Genomic DNA, 15,086 nt, shown 5'->3' with positions numbered 1-15,086 from the left:
CTAATCTTATTAACTGGCTTTACCAAGAGGATTTCCTCACAGACTTAACTGGGAGAAAAAAAATAGGCAGCAAGGAGGGGGTGGTGGAGGATGTCTTCTGTTGCTCTACACAGAAGCACATTCTTACCTACTGGGAGAAAAAATAGATCAGGTTTGCTATTGACTCAAATGCTGGCAAGTCCCGACTAATGCAAAGCTCCTGAATTTCCCTTATGTGAATGGCCTGTAGGAAGCAAGGCAATGGGTTTTTTCCTTCCACACAAGTGCAGAGAAAAGGCCAGAAGGCACAACCTTCTGCAGAGGGAAAGGTGGGCAGTGGGCCCATGCCCACACTCAGGAAACGTGGCCAGAGGGCTAGGGGCTGCATCTGTGTCTCTGTCACCTTCCTCTGCTCCCTGTGTTCTAGTGGAAGCTCACTTGTCATGTGTGCAGCTTTCTGCATGTGACTAAGAGCTGCTTGTACACTGAGAGTGCAAAAATTGCATGGATTTGGAGAAACTAGTTCATATGGTGCCTACACATTTGGGATCACTAAAGTTGAGGGTAACAATCTTGCAGCTTATAGTCCAAATTCCCACTGAGGCACATGCACAGGTCATGACATTCATAAATTCAGAATCATATATGACATAAACTAAAATTACTCTTCCAGTAACATGAATGTATAAACATACATTTTTTTTTTTAGGGATTCTTAAAAGTAGTTGCTGCTAAAACAGGATTTCTACTACAAACAACGAATCTTATCTTTAGATGATCCTTTGTTAATTTGGCAACTCTCAGCATCACCAAACAGGGGCTGGATGCTCAGGAATTCCCCTGACAAAGAGCACCCCAGAATCTGGAAGATTATTCGATTATGATTTAAAGAAGCTTACAGCAAGGATGACTGACTGAAGAAAGAAGTCTCTGAGAGAGGAGCAAACAGAAAGAAAGAGCATGTGAGGGAGAGCTTCATTTTGTCATGAGTAAAGTGAGGAGAATTATACCTGTCCTTATGTTTTGTGAAGGATGGAGTCAAGGTCCCTGGTTCTGCATATGGACTTTCTTGTTTTCCTTCCTTTCTTCTCTTCTCCTCTCTCCCACTATTGCTGTATACAGACTCCATATTTACATGAAAAACTTAGGTTGATTCTTAAGGAGTATGTTCAGATTTACATGTGTTAGCAATGAGGGGCTCCTAACTTAAAAGCTCTGTTTGTGGTACCACCAGCAGAGAATAAAGGATGGCTTTTAGTCTTGGGCTGAGTCAGGGACAGGGAAGATGACATCTTCTCCTGGGAACAAAAGGGAGGTTCCAGGGAGCCACTGTCATAGAAATTCCACCTAGAGCAAGATCCTCAAGATCTACTGGCTCTTCCTGGTTCTATATAGATGCTGGGAATTGTCCAAGATGAGACTGTACTGTCATGTCTGGAGAGAGTTGTGTCATGGTGCATTCGCTTCCCATGCCCATCAGAGGTCTTGCCATCCCAGAGCAAGCACAAGAGTGTGTCCAATTGATCCAGAAGCACTTAAGATTAACTGCAGATAAAGCCCATTTGCTCTTCCTCATTTCTGTAGGCTCAGGACCTGTCCTCATGGGAACGCTATTGCAAAATAAGTGAGTGTATGTGAGAGGGTGAATTTCAAACAATGCTCTGAATCAGCCCCTTACACAGATGCCTTTACACATGACAAAGAATGCCTTTTGGTCACTTCACTTAACCCATCTGCAGAACTGCCTGAATGTAGGCACCACTCAGTAGAAAATTAACATGTCCAAGGTGTGTTATTTCCCTATGACTCTGAGCTATTTCCCTATTACAACTATGTCCTTACATGAGAACATCTTGATTCTCTGAGTCTTGCATTGTGCATACAAAGTGGAGTATTTATGTATTGAGTTAACAGATTTGTTTCCTTCTCTAGTCTAATCTAAAACACGTTCAATCAAACAGGGGCCCTTTGAAAATCTGGATATGCAGCTCAGTGATGGCTTTTAATTTCAAGATCCAAATAATTCTTTCCAAAGTCCCCATATCCTGAGCCTGGGCTGTCAAAAAGACCTTAACTGTACAAGATGAAGAAAGCAGCCATTGGCCTTCTTTCTCCTGGTAAAATTGAGTTGCCTGTTGTAAGAATAAAGCTTGCCTGTGCAGTAAGTGAAGCTTTTTTGGGCATCTTCCAAGGATATGATAGAGACCATACCGAATTTATACTTCACCACTGAGTAAGAAGCACAGTTTCCCACCTGTGAGATATTTTTTTGTGTTTGAGATTTAATGCCAGTCCAAAGTGAGCCAAAATAGCCCCTAACCAGAATTTTCTCATAACAGGATCTAACAGCCCAGTGGCTCGAGGATCTCAGGAATCGGTCTTGTGTTTGCACTGCAAGCTACAGATTGCCCACCCAGCTCCTTCCAAAGCTGCATCCTTAGGGGTACTCTGGGGCTGCAGGCAGATCCAGTACAACCCTATAGAGGCACAGACCAGCTTTGCACCACATTCTAATATAGTGTTACCAACTACTTAGCAGAACACAAAGGATGAATGTCAGAAGAAATTATAAGGACATCTATATATCTTTGTCCTATTTTTATCAAGGCAAAATACCCCCCTTCAGGCTCGAAATAACTACAGGAGTCAGAGGTTAGAGTGAATCTTCTGGGTTTGTACACAACACCTATTTCTGTTCTAACTTTTTGTACACGTTTAATCAATATTGTGCCACTGTCCAGCCAAGCTGGGTGTAATCCATCTGTACAGAATTCATTCAAATCTGCCACTCACTTGCGAAACAGCCTCAAGATGACTCCACTAGCAACATTTGGCAGGGATCTGTAGTTTGGAAGAAGTACAAGTTCATGACTCCTTTTTTTCCCCATGAAATATTGTACAGCGTGATGACTTAGTATAGATGAATGCTTACGCACACCTCCACAGCTGGGGTACGAGCAGCTGATTTAATGAATTGTTTTAATTAGTTCAGGTTCTATGGACTTGAGTATATATCTAGACCACGTTTCATGTCACCTAGCAAAGAAGTAATGCCAGAGTTCAGGTCCAACTTCACTTTCACAGACATACACCTTCAGTTCCAAATTAAACACCAAGTTGTTGACTCCCTTCTGCGAGTTCGTCTCTAGGCTATGGATATCTAGAATGCCTTTCCTTTTCCATGAATATCTGTGTCTTAGAGAGACCTCAAACTACCCTCATTTTTCCAGGTGAGTATTCCCTCCCTTTTTCTTCCCCCGTTCTCCATTTCCAACCCTTCTGCCAAGCAGATACCCCAGGAGCATGGGCTGTGGTCTCCACCAGAGGGAGCTAGGGATAAGCTGGTTCTCACCCCACAGAAGCCCTCCGCTGGGACAAGGCTAATGGAACAAGCCCTTCACACAACTGCCCGTGCTTCCTTTGAGAATCTGGTTATCGCACTTGTGGGGAAGAGAAAGCCTGAAAACCAGCTGGCCCAAGAATGTACATTGTTGGATCAAATATTAACAAATAACTTGGCTGTATCTCCCATTTCTTCTCTCTGTATCTTCGTAAAGCTTTGCCTCATCATTTAACCTATTTTTTGAAGCAATTTAAATTATTGTCCTGTCTCCTTCAGTTACTCCTCTGAAATGCCATCAAGTTGTGAGAGTCTGAGGACAACCATTTGCCATAGGGTGAGATGACAGTCATTGCATGCGGATGAGTTAAGAGGAACTCAGCTGGTACCTGCCCTTCAGATAGTATCATCCTTGTTTCTGAGGTTATAAACTCTTTCAGCTGTAAAGCAGAAGTAGCAATTTTAAGGTGTTTGTTGAGCCAGTTTACCCTGCTGCCCACAGGTGATGCTTTTATGCTCAGAGAGAAGTGGCTGTGGGCTGTTATTTCTCTGTGCAGCTCTTGTCCATCATCACTGATATCTGAGCATGAACACTGAGAAACTTGAGCCTATTTTAGTGAAGCATTTGCTTCCTGCTCTGTATTCCCCAGCAGGTGGAAAACTACAGATCCAGCTTTCTTGAAGAAGACATGCAACACCAAGCAGCAGTTTTGCATACTAAGGGCCCGTAATTTTTGCAAATGACTGGTTGCCTGAACTTGGCTCTACAGGTCACTAAATAAAGGTACAAGATAATGTGTGAGGACCCACCTGAAACACAAGTGCATTGTAGATGCCTCTGTTTTCTGATTTTGTGTATGGTGGTGGATTTGTTGCCTTCTATATGTGAAGAAAAAGAAGAAAACTGCATCTGTTTACATGTGTGTACTCAGAATTTGTAAGAAAACCAGATGTTAAACCACTTGCATATCCCTGCATAAATAAACAGCAAATAAGGGCAAGGTTTCTGAATTTGGGATGCCTTTTTAGTGCATGTGCTGAAAGGATTTTTCTTTTCTGAGTCTGAAGCACATTTTCTGTTGGAAAAAAAAAAGGAAAATCAACATGCACCATAAATGACAACTTGTTATGGATGTAAATATTAATTATACATTGAAATTCTGGAACTGTTTTTACTAGAAGCTTGTTAGCTTGTTAATTATCATAATTATCATACAAGGGGAAAGGGAAGAGAGAGAGGGAGCCTGATTAGTGCTGGTAATTTGCCTCGTCCTTTCTGTGCTGTTGCCTTTTTCTTTTTTTTTTTTTTTTTTTTCATTTTGGAAAAATTAATTCTGTGAAATTATCACGGGGGTGTGCGTGCTCCAGGACACATCTGTAGGATGCACCATTGTGCTGGCAGCATGCAGGCTTAATTCAGGCTTGGCACCTTTCCTGTCCTTCTCTTCCTTGCCATGTTTGAGTCTGCCACTCTTGGGCAACACCATACTGTGCACTGTTCTTCCCTCAGAATAAAACAGAAGTAAAAATAGGGACAGACACACAGTGCTCCTGAATCCTCAGGCAAATGTGGGCTGACAGAGGAATAAAGGAAAATGTGGTGTTTTAATTACAACAGAATAAAGGCAAATTACCCCTAGGAGGCATAGAGCTTTTAGTGGATACCACTGGGAACCACAGCCATCCTTAGTGTTTTGGAATGGTCTTGGGGCAAAATTCCTCCTTTTGCTAACCTTAATGGACCTTGTTTCCTCTGCTTGCACCTATATGAGTGGGGGAAAAGCAGAAAGGAAAACAAAAGTCCTGTATAATGTTTGCTCATACAAGAGTTTTAATTAACTTTGAGGTAGGAAACAAAAGTGGGCTTAAATATCTATGTCTGAAAATGCAAAAATTTGCGTTTCAGGTTATTTGAGGTTCCATGCTTCCTTCTGGGTTGCTGAGGATATTCAGGAAAGATCTGGAAAAAGGTGGCTGTGAATCCACCAAATCTACAAAGAATACAGAATTAGTCAAATTCTGAACAGTCTGTGAGAAACATCAGAGGAGCCTAATTCAACGAGATGAATGGGTTACACAGTGTCAGGAAAGGTTCAGCTCTGTTCAGACAAAGTGTTGCACACTGAAGGGGAGAAAAAAATGGATGTGCTCATATGCCTTACAGGGCTCTCAATTACCTGCAGTGGCTCGGGAAAGGCAGCTGAGTGTCACTGTCGACGGCTCAGTGATCATTTGGATGCAGAGCACAGCTCTAATTTATTGGTCAGGCAAGACATTAGACTGCGAAAGGAACAGGATGGGTAATAATGTGTAAAATGCAAGCAATTAATAATGTAAGTCAATGATGTATTCACATTTGGAATAACATATGCAGGACTGGTCACCCAGCACTCCCAAGTTCCACAATCAGCCTTCACCAAAGCAAGTTCAAAGAGTTCAGAGAAAGGTGACAGGAATAGAAAAAGACATGTAAAATTTCCCACATGAGAAGAGACTGAAAAGATTGCATGTTGCCTTTAAAAAAAAAGGTGAAAAAGAGGGGATATGGTATAAATATTGTAAAGGTAGGTTGTCATATACAGATTGCAGATAGGAAGCCTATTTGGCCTGTGTTCCAATTCAGGAGCAAGAGTGGAGTGAGTGAATTGAAAAAGTAGCAATTTCAGAGCTGATTAAGAACAGAAAAAGTTGTGTACACATATCATCAGCTTTGATGCCATCGCACATCAGTTGCTAAGCCTGTAGCAGCAAGTGGTTTGTCATGACAGGAGTGGGCTTGTGGAGTCAATGGCTGGTGCTGGGGACCTGCCACCCATACTACTGTGCCCTCAGGGCTTTTGCACTGCACTGATCCCACAGCCCATCAGCAGCAACTTGTCAGTGACGCTCCTTAGGTGCGTACTGTGGGTTATTTTCATCCAGTAAATGCATTATTTGATAGAAGTGAACACTCGACACTGTGAAACAAAGTCTGGCACATGGGGACCATAGGAGAAATGATTCAAACGCACACCTCAGACCCAAACTCCATGTAGATGTATATTTAGAGCCCAAGAACATACTGAGATGTGATATGAGGCTTGACAATTTTACTGTAAAAAGAATGTCAGAATTACATTAAAGAAACTTGGAAGCTGATACCTGTTTCTTTTTACTTTGTTTTACTTTATCTTTAGGTTTTGAGGTTTTTTTCCAATTAGTGAGGATGTAACATTTCGGGTTAAGGACCAACGAAGACAGAGGCCTCTGATGTCTCTTCATAGCCAGTCAATTATGGCATGAAATGAAATATTCAAGAGTGGTTAATATAAACTATTTGATAAACTTGTGCATGCTTAACATGGGTGTTTCTTGTGCTGCTGTTTCTTTACTGCTCTCGTTCACAGTGCGGACTCTGGGGTAGCCTTTGCAATTGCAGCAGTCATATGTTACACCAAATCCAATAGAATAATTGTTTTAAAAAACATTTGAGTGGGAGCAATGCCGTGTATTGGATACGCACAGCACAACAGGCACCTCGGTGTCTGCACGATAGGTGGCTCTAAAATATTTGAAGACAGGTTCATGGTTGCATTTCACTTAACCTCAAAAGTATGTGCACTGACAACTCTTCCAGCCTTAGACTTTCTTAACTGGAGGTAGGCATTGCTATTGTTAATGGTATCTATTCATTCCCTGTTTAGGTTTTGCCTAAATAATACTCTGAACTATCTATCAACTATCAGCTATCAACCAATAAATGAGACCAAGGAAAGACAACAAGTGTCTCAGCAATAATAGCCAAGCCAACACAATAGTTCAGTTAGCAAAAAGTCTTTTTGGAGGTTTTAGACCAGTTTTAGGACTACGCCAGGAAACAAAAGGTTTCCACTTTCTGAAGAGGGCCCGGGACCTCCTGCGCTGGGCAGTGTTGTGGCGACAAGGGACAGAGACGGGACACGGCTGTGCCCAAGCTTTTAGGTGTTAGTGAGCCCAACAGTGCACCAGTATTTGTGTGGCAGCGAGGGAGGCATTTTCCTTTATGCGTGTCCCAGTGCGTGCACAGGCACTGGGCTTGGCTGTAAGGGTGTGTGACTCTACTACCAGTGTAAATAGCAGAAACTGAACCAGCCCTGTTAGCTGTAAGGTCAGGGAGGGTAAATGAAGACCACTGGACTGTTTGTTCCCCAATGGGTGTCAGCGGTTCCCCCGCAGCCCCTTCCTTCCTCCGGCGCACCCCGACAAAAGGTCTTGGGAAATTGCCCTGTAGAGACCGCGGTGTGACATCTGGAAGATGCACCTATCTCTGGAGGAGAGTAGCTCTGCTATAATTATTCATGTGTGATAATTAACCAGGATGTAATTAGATATAATCACCCTGACAACAGTGTGCACCTTTTTCAACAGACAAGGAGGAGGTCTTGTTGTCCACCTGTGTCTGATCAAAAGGGATAATAGAGGAGCAAGCCATTAGCGTGCACATGGTAAGAGAGCTGGGCCAGTGCTCCCATTGAAGGCCTGATAAGTGATACAGCCAACATGGGAGAAAATAATTAATTCATGATATTTTTTAAACTGTCTTTGCCATCATGATCTCAGTTATCAGTGGCCAGCCTGTTTGAATAATGCTGCATTAAAATATATATAAACAAACACACAAAAAAAAGGCCAGAGCAGCTAAAAACCAAAAACATTTTCTACACTATCCACAGGATTCAGTGAAATTATTACATCCCTTTGTTGCAGCAAACAACACAGGAACAGTTGAAATGCTTTGTATCCATCTGTGCATGGCACTTACCCAAAACCTGCTTAACACAAATGCGCCATTGCCCACGACAAGGACCCTGTCCTCTGCTCACCCAGAAAGACCAGGGTCATGCATGGAAATTCCCGGCCCACGGAAGGAAGTCTTAAAAATGTGGTCTGGGAGAACCTGGTGCCTGGCTGAGCCTTGCTTCGAGGGGCAACTGAGATCCCTTTGCTTCAGCCCCAGGGTAGCTGCAAGTAGAAGAGAGCAGCAGTGGGGCTGTGGAGCTGTGTCAAGGATGCCTCAACACCCAGGGCGGCATTATTGAATTGCCAGGAGCAGCTGCTTTCCCACGTGCCATCACCATCAATGTCAGCCCTCTGCCCCTGCCTACTGCTGCGGCTGTGCCACCTCCCCCCGGGGCAGAAACATGAGGCTTGCCCCTTTCCCAATGGATGTTGTCCCTCCAGCTCCACTGGAGGGCAAAACGGGACACTTGTGGTTGAGACATTTTACAGGGTTCCTCTCAGCAGGTCCTGCTGCCAGCCTGCTCACTGAGGCTCATGCCATGCATCCACAGAGTCCTGGAGAAAAAGCATTTCCAAAAGGCAGATGAGCATGCACTGTGCTGTGCTGGACCACAGGCAAAAAAGTCATATCAGAATGGACCCTTTTTTGCAGGAAGAGATGGACCAGATCCAACCCCCAAATGCCTCTGAAGTTGGTTGCTGGATATAAAGGCTGAAGTGAACTCTGCACTTTACACAGGGTGAAAGCAACATTTCTAGCCTTCTGCTTTAAGTCTTAGATTTTCCTCATGAACACTGTGTGTAACACAGGTTTTGCCCTCAGCAGCTTTAAATGATCTTTCAGGATGCAAAAATGTCACTAGTTAGTACCTGAACTAAGCTTTCTAAAAAGCAATTTCTCCTAAAGCAGAAACTTCATCATATGCTTTACATTAGAAATAACTAGAACTTACTACATTGCAGCAGAAAGTGCTGCTAATTGGCTTTGGGGTATGTTCTGTGCTACGTGCTCATAGACCTCCACAAAAATAGCCATGCTGGAGTCAGTCAGGGCACTGATATAATTTACATTGGGATACAGCGAAGTCTAGCCACAAGTTAGTCTCTGTCTAAACCACTCAGCCACTGCACTGTGATTCTTTTTACGCTCCCAGCACTGAACGCACATGTTTTAGTCAGGCTCAGTGATGATACCTGCACCTGCCCATGCTTGATTCACTGTGTAGAGGACAAGTTGTGGGTAACCACCGGCTTCCCGCATCTGTGCAGGATGGCACCAAGACAAGCTGTCTACAGTCAGACATCTGCCTTTTGACCAGTTAGCTCAAGGTACTCGGTCTTCCCGTATTCCCCTTTGACACAAATCTCTCTTTATTTTTCTCATGTATTAATTTTGAATTTATTTTCCTGTTTCCTCTGGATTTGCTGTTTTTTCTTCATGGGCAAATCACATTTTTATAAGCCCAAAACAGATGTGTTGTTTTGTTCTTGAAATCTTGAGAACATTTGAAGAGACTATAAATTAGATTTTATTAATTATAACTGAAGATCCCTTACTCCTGTGGTTTGCCAGATTCACCTGCCTCTTTCCAACCCTCCACCTTGCCTTTGCTGCCTATCTGTTGGACTCTAACATGTACAAGTGTGGAACCACTGCAGGCAAGTACCCACTGGAAAGACTCTCATCACATTAAGCAGAAATGTCTCTACTGGCACAATCAAAGTTTAAAATGTTGCATTTTCTAGATATTTCCCAGCATTTTACTGTGTTTTGGCAATCAGTGCTGCATCCATAGAAAGCAGGTACTGGAGCAGTGTGGATACAGTTGAAGTCCAGGTGCTTTAAAATACCATGAACAAGTGTTTTGGCAGTTTTTCTGAGGTTCTCTGAGACAATACTTAGGAGGTTGATTTGAGCCTTTCTGCCACTGCTGTGGAGGCAGAGTTGCGTGATGGGAGCAAGGCAGCTGAGCTGGAGGGGAAAGCTGGGCTGTGCATGCTGGGTGCACTGCAGCAGACACCCTGCTGTGCCGGGACCCCCACTGCTCTCTGTTCCCCCTTCCTGCCTGCCTGCTGCTGGAGCCCTTCCCAGCTCTCGGAGCTGTGAGACTCACATTGCCACGGCTCCATACATAACAGCACTGAAGGGGCCTGTAGGGGCTGTTTAAAGGTGAACATCAGTTTCTTTCCTTCCAGAAGCACCAAGTGGACCAGCCCAGCCTTGTCTGGTAGATCTTGTGCTTACCGGAGTCTCCAGATACAATGCTTCACCATGGACCAGATGCTCATAACATCTTATACTTGTAAGTATCCTTGCAGAAGCATAACCCAGCGATTGTAGCTTTGTAGTGCTTAGGTCAGAGCACTGGAGGGGAAAGTCATTTCCACCACTACCTCAGACATTATACAGATGCCTGCTGAAGCAGGGAAGAAAGTGAGGCCAAGGGGAGCCAGCCCAATTAGAGCAGCACCCTGGGCAGGGTGTTTGACCTGGGTCCTCCGTACCACCCACCGGGACGGTGCAGATGTGTGAGCAGTGAGTGACAGGCAGAGAAGCTGGGACCTGACTATATTCAAAACCCCTCCCCGAGATTTCCCTGCTTCCTTTTTCTCTTTCTCCCCTTTCACCACGTGAAACGCGCGGTGGGCTGTATATGCAAACACTGACAGATGGTGACACTCGGCTCCAGCTCAGGCAGATTAGAAAGGGAACTCAGTGTTCAAGGGACCAATTACCACTCTGTCCCCTCGGGGAAGAGCATATCAGATGTTTACTGGGGGTTAATAATAAATGAATTGAAAAAAAAATTGCTCTTCGAACACCATATTCTGTGTATTCATGTCAGCAGGTTGTAATTAGCTAATTAAATGCTTGGACTGACAGAACGGCCCCAGTGGGGGTTGCAACATTGCAGACCGCTCCTGAAATATGAGCAGGAAACATCTTGGAATATGTAGGCAGGAGAACAGTTAACACCTCACATTTAATGGGACACTTCTTCCTGCAAAGGTTACTGGGAGAGCTGGGAGGAGGACTTGGACAAGTCCTGCATCTGCAGAGCTCGCTGCCAAAAAAGCTGTGGACAGAGTGAGGGGGGCACGCAAGATAAGAAAACAAGAGGTCACAGGCTCTGGGCAGCAAGCAGCCATGGAAGGAAAAATAGGATAAAGCTTTTGAAACGAGTATACAGTTCAAAATGAATATCAACTAGCTGACAACTCCTGGCTCCTCCTTAAAAGGATAAATTGCTCCACGGTGGTGAGAGAGCTACCAGGAGGCACGATCTACTATAAATATAGGTGTCCAACCATGTATGATTAGTTTGAGTCATCAAAACCAAAGCTACGCTTAAGGAACATGAAAGGCCCACCTTTAACCTCCCGAAGCAGAGGAAATGAGAAAGGCGCATTCAACCTCTTGGCTGCCGTTTGGGTATTAGCTCATGCCGTACGCCCCTGCCCTCACTGCTGGTCCTTGGAGATGAGAGTGTTTTGTACCACTGGCATGTCACCACTGCTTGTTTGCTTTCCTGGCTCCTTAGCAGCAGCAGGGTTGGGTTCATGAACAGCAAGGCACCTGGCACACTACACAAATAGGGGAGGAAAATCCATGCCAAATTACAGCACGAATAATGCGTCCGCCTGGTATGTATCAAAGGAGGCATCTGCAGCACTGGCAGTGAAAATGATTGTGTGTCAGGATTTGTCAAGCCTTAGGTTTCTTTGGTCCCACTCTCTAGACACTGCTTTGGAAGTAAAAAAGCCAACTTACAAGGAAGCAGCCTCGAAGTGTGCAAGCAGCAGGAATCTGAGCTCACCCTCAGCGGCCACCTTTTGATTGTGCAAAACGACCTGTAGCATTGTGTGCTTGGACCTGCAGCCTGCCAGCAAGCTGTAGACACGTAAGTTGGTGCAGGTTCACCCCACGGTCCTGATGGGGTTTTGACGCAACTGGAGTTTGCCCTCTTCCCTTCCCTCCCCAGCCCCATTCTGCTGCCAGCACAGCTTGGCTGGATAAGGAGAACTACTCAAACTCTTGAACTTTTGAGCAATGATTTCTCAGAGATGAAAGGCTGTGTGGATGGAAAGGGTGAGAAACACATAAAAGATGCATCCAAAATGTAAACATGAGATAACTACAGAACATGAGGAATCAGAGGGAAACATTGCCACTTTACACCTTTCATTCATTACTGCATCAGAATTTCAGAGTACACAAGGCTGTTCATTTGAAAAGCATTTTTGGATGTGCATTAGAACATATACCAAGGCAGATAAAGAGCCAGCAGATTGGGGCTGCACGCTTGGTGATGCTGGTGTGCGCAGGACTCAGAGGACCACACTCTGCCAAATCCCGTGTGTACGAGAGGTTGCCTGCTGTAGATAGGAGGTGTCAACTGACTTCCAAAATCAGGAATGCTGTGATGAACTCAGGAGGTCTAACCAAACTTTTCTTTGTTGCAGCTGTGATGTTTTCCTCATGCCCCTGCTAGAGCTCTGTGCTCTGTGCTGTAAACATGCCCACCCAAAGAGCTTAAGAGAGGATGGCTGTGATGCATTGCTGTCAGACTGGGATGTATGTTTGCCCTATGAAAGCTTGTTGATCTTCCCCTTTTCCCTTATTATGACTGCAAAACAAAATCACTGTCCCTGTCCTGTGCCCTCCCAGGGGTGTCCATCCAGCCTCAGGGGTCAGCTTGGTAGGGCAGCTGCAAGAATAACCAGTTTTCTTTTTCTCCTGCCCCTGCATGTGAGGAAATAAGGTAGGTTACTTTGCCTATGATTTGTTTTTTAAGTCTTTCCCTTTGATGAGCCAGCTTCACAAAACTGCAGTCATTCAGGCTCCTTTAAGGGCTTTCTAGCACTGACTTGCTGGGCAGATTATGGAAATAGCCTATTTCATAGTATTTTGGCCAGCTGGGACAAATTCAGCTCTCTTTTCTAGGCCAGTAAGCTCATGGGTGGCAGAACGGCTGTAATTCAATCAAGCGGTGGCAAAAGCTCCACGAATTGAGAGCTGTGTGTGGGGTGCCTTTTCCATGCCAAGCAAAGCCTTGTCCATGGGCAGCCTTTGATGCTGGATGCTCAGAGGCAGTGAGGTTTGAGCAAGAGGCTCTTTCATGGAAGTGCCCATGGGAAGCCCTGTCCTGATGGGTCAACATGTGGGTTTGTAATAATCTTCCCAGGCTCTTTCTGCCATTACCCAAAACCTGGGGAAAAGCACCTGTCCAGAGCTGCCTGTAAGCATGCCCTGCCTGGGGTGTACAGGACGTCTACAGCTGCACAGGCCTGGCAGGATGCTCTGGTCCCCAGTAAAGCTAACAGACCTGAAACATGTGACATGACGGCATCCAGTCACCCAGCTGGTGACTGCTTTATGAATGGCTCATGAAGTGTCTCTACCAGAATAACAGAGCTGGCTCTTGGGTTTCAGTTCCCTGTGTACTCAGAGTCAGAACAGCACCTTCCACTGCAGGAGTTCAAGGTGAATATTTAAAATCCTCCAGGAGGATCCTTACACAGGATTCATAAGGACAAGTGATGAGCAAGGAATAGACAGCCTCAACTGCCTAAGTGGCTGCCCACCCCCTGCCCATCACCCATTGCCACACTCAACCCTGCTGAGATACCCTGTGATGATGTCTTTTGGTTTCTGACTTCCTCTGGGCTAGGTTTGTTTTTCTGAATGAGTAGCACTGTTCTCACATACTTATGGGCTCAGGGCCTCAAGCAGCACTTTGCAAAGCTCTTTTAGACTCACACTTCCTCCTGCAAACACACTATGCCTACTTCTATACCTGTTCCAATGAGGCAATCAATGCCTAAAGTTCAGCATTCTGCTAGGAGCTTTCCCAGGTCCTGGCCATATAGCTTGACTCTTTGCAGAAATGATTTATAGGTACAGGTATACATTGGCATGGTTGGGATTACAAGGAGTAAGATATTTTCCTATGCAAATATGCAGCAATGAATGTGCTGCTTATCACACCCACTGAGCCCAGCTCATGTTGCTTGTGAGGATAGAAGGAAAGCATGCAGCACCCTCCATGGGCAAGGAAGCCCTGGTGAAACTGCTGGCTCCTTGTTACTGATCTGTGAGTAGCTAGTACAGTCCTGCTGAACAATAATATTCCAGAACTGAGTCATCTGACAACATCAGCTATGCTTGTAATTGCCATATCAAATAACCACATATATTTATTACTTACCAGCACATGCCTTATTGACATTCATTACAAGCTGTTAATGAGGTCCCTGTTTTAATGGCAGCCATGCAGCTAATAAGAAGGATACTGCCCTTTGCCAATGGCTTTGATTTCTTCACTGGCTTTTGGGCAACCGCATGCCCTGTCCACAAATGACAAGTAGCAAGATCATGGGGTCTGCTTCAAGCACATCTGCTGGCACCTCATTTTAGCAGGGTACAAGGAAATGGGAGGCTGTGTGGGGGATAGTGGCCAAGGAGAAGGTGAAGGGGCAAAAGGTGCCACCCATGGACACATTAAAGAGTGACCTGGCCCGCATAGAGTGATGCTCACCCAGCAGCCCCCCAGCCCATGTAGGGGGAATGCATGAGGCACACTGCCCATCACTGACAGCCATGGGGTTTTGTGGGGTACCACTGGCTGCCGGCAGCATGGCTGCCCCACAGACACCCCGCACAGGCAGCACTCAGCTGTGGCTTGCAATTTGCAGATTGTTTTGAAGAAACACATATCTCCTCTACCACCACTGCCCCACACAGCCACAGCCACGTGGGGCATGGGTCCCGGCTACCTGATGAGGAGGTGATGCTGGGAAGCCAGTCTCCTGTGCTCGTCCAGGCTGTGTCTGAGGGATGCCCTCAGGGTCCCTCTTGCTGGCAGGACGCTTTCCAACACAAACTGGAGGCTTTAAGCAAGCCAACAGAAACTCTTGGCAAAATTTTGGGTGAACCCAGATGGGCAGTTGCTGTGGCTGAGCCTGTGCTGTGAGTGCAGTCCTGCACTCATCCGTTCCCCTGTGCCAG

This window comes from Psittacula echo (assembly GCF_963264785.1).
Source record: "Psittacula echo genome assembly, chromosome: 4".
Classification (NCBI taxonomy): domain Eukaryota; kingdom Metazoa; phylum Chordata; class Aves; order Psittaciformes; family Psittacidae; genus Psittacula; species Psittacula echo.
This window is presented reverse-complemented; position numbering follows the sequence as displayed.